General features: G+C 41.4%; 1 non-coding gene across 1 annotated transcript; it reads left to right on the plus strand.

The window, feature by feature from the left end:
* Nucleotides 1-299: 299 nt before the first annotated feature.
* On the plus strand, nt 300-406 carry LOC148877292 (small nucleolar RNA R71). The gene has a single exon (XR_016106348.1). It is a non-coding gene; the product is annotated as a small nucleolar RNA R71 (small nucleolar RNA).
* Nucleotides 407-707: the final 301 nt, after the last annotated feature.

Consider the following 707-nt stretch of genomic DNA (forward strand, 5'->3'; position numbering starts at 1 on the left):
ACACTTTATCATACTATACATGCATAGTTTCCATCTACATCTCATCAAATTTTTTGCTAAGTGCTCCTATTTGTGCAGAGAGAGTTGTGTATGTATCCACATTATGAAGGCCATGCTGCTTTCTAACTGGTGTCCTTTCTGAATGCCATTAGTAGTTATTGGCTGCCATCTCCTCGATGAGTGCATGGGCAACCTTGGGAGTCTTATTGTTTATGGAGCCCCCAACTGCTGCATCTAAGATGGTCTTGTTTGAATTTGTCAGACCATTATAAAAAGTTTGCACCTGCAGCCAAATCGGAAGGCCATGGTGAGGAACCCTCCTTAGTAGCTCCTTGTAACGTTCCCAGGACTCATAGAGAGATTCCTCCTCTTGCTGGAAAAAGGTAGTAATATCATTCCTCATTTTTGCAGTTTTAGAGGGGGGAAAATATTTAGAGAGGAATCGGCTAGCCATTTCATCCCACCTGACTATAGATCCTGCCGATAATGAGTTCAATCAAGCCTTGGCTTAATCCTTCAAAGAAAATGGGAATAACCTCAGCCGGATGGCATCATCACTTACCCCATTGTGTTTGAAGGTGTCACAGATTTCCAAGAAGTTAGCAATATGGGCATTCGGATCCTCATGGGCCATACCACAAAATTGAACCGTATTTGTATCATTTGGATTATGACTGGTTTAATTTCAAAGTTATTGGCAATAATAG

The sequence above is a fragment of the Nelumbo lutea genome, chromosome 1 (genome assembly GCF_056320005.1).
Source record: "Nelumbo lutea isolate HS-2025 chromosome 1, American lotus-T2T, whole genome shotgun sequence".
NCBI classification, from domain to species: Eukaryota; Viridiplantae; Streptophyta; class Magnoliopsida; order Proteales; family Nelumbonaceae; genus Nelumbo; species Nelumbo lutea.